The sequence below is a fragment of the Alligator mississippiensis genome, chromosome 11 (genome assembly GCF_030867095.1).
Source record: "Alligator mississippiensis isolate rAllMis1 chromosome 11, rAllMis1, whole genome shotgun sequence".
Classification (NCBI taxonomy): domain Eukaryota; kingdom Metazoa; phylum Chordata; order Crocodylia; family Alligatoridae; genus Alligator; species Alligator mississippiensis.
The window spans coordinates 61367450-61368690 of NC_081834.1; the positions used below are offsets into that span (position 1 = coordinate 61367450).

Here is a 1241-nt window from a genome sequence, read left to right on the forward strand (position 1 = left end):
TTGAGGTGGGGAGGAGGGGAGGAGGCAGTACTTCTCCTTTGCCGAGGTGTAACGTTACTTTCTGTATAAAAGGACTTTTGTGGTATCTTATGCCTGACTCCAGTGAAAAATCCCTCCATGGGGAGTGGTACAGAGTCAACACCCTTTCTGTAATAATCCCCAGAGTTTTGCTGAAGACAAAAAAAAAAAAAAAGCAAAGGGAGGCAAGGGGGCTAGAAAATAGAAAAGGGCAGTGACGCAAAGGAGAGGTCATTCAGGATGGAAAGAGCTGCGCTGTGGAGACACTCAATTTTGAAATGAAATGTAGGATTTAATGTCCAGGGTGCTGCATCCAGCTTTGAACTTCCCTCTCATTCTCTCCTCCCCTTCTCTTTCTGCCAAATGTATTTCTCAATGGACAGCAAACCTTTTTTGTGAAGACTGAAATAAAATTAAGGTATTAAATATGTGGGGTTTCTCTTTCTTGGACCTTTCATTTTCCCTGCTGGACAAGGCATGGGGTGAAGGTTGCACTTTTGTTCTGCTGTTTTTCATTTGTAGCATGCTCTCCGTGCTGTTGAAATAACCTAGAGGAGTAAATCTCAGCCAGGGTGACTGGGCACTCTGGGGTGCCATCAGATTTTTTTTAATGGAGTCACACAATATTAGTGCTGCTAGTTGTGTCTATATCTGCATATGAATCATAAATAAAATGCAGAAGTTTCAGAAAGGAATCAATAACGTAAGTAAATTGCGGATTTACTCTGCCATGTTTGCTTTGAAATATCTGTTGGATTTTTTTAAAAATTTTTTTAATTCAAAGAATAATAGAAAGTTGCAACAAACGAGCATGCTTGTCAAGGATTAGCTCAGTTTGCTAACACATGCATTGTATTCACCTGCATTGGCTGGGAATTGAACCCAGGTCTCCTACATGGCAAGCAGGAATTCTACCATTGAACCACCAATGCTTGAGTTAGCAAAGTACCTGGTGAGGCCCCTGGAAAGAAAAGGTGATGGTGACTCTTCCCTCCATTCCAGTTCATTCCAAGGAGAAACAAGCCAGAGGTTTTGGGAGCTCTTCAATGCCATGGCCCAAAGCTGATCAATAAGCCCTAGCCAGAACTGAAAGAAACAGCCTGCATTGGAAAAGAGGGGAAATGTCACCACGGGGAAGCGATTGAGCCACCTTTGGCGTGTTTGTTTCTTTGTCTTGCTTGCACAAGGACCCCAAATCCCTTTTTGAGCTCCTGCTTTCCATT

At 42.8% G+C, this 1241-nt stretch overlaps 1 non-coding gene across 1 annotated transcript; it reads right to left on the bottom strand.

Annotated features, from left to right (window-relative positions):
• Positions 1-879: 879 nt before the first annotated feature.
• TRNAG-GCC (transfer RNA glycine (anticodon GCC)) lies at positions 880-950 on the bottom strand. Its single transcript has one exon. It is a non-coding gene; the product is annotated as a tRNA-Gly (tRNA).
• Positions 951-1241: the final 291 nt, after the last annotated feature.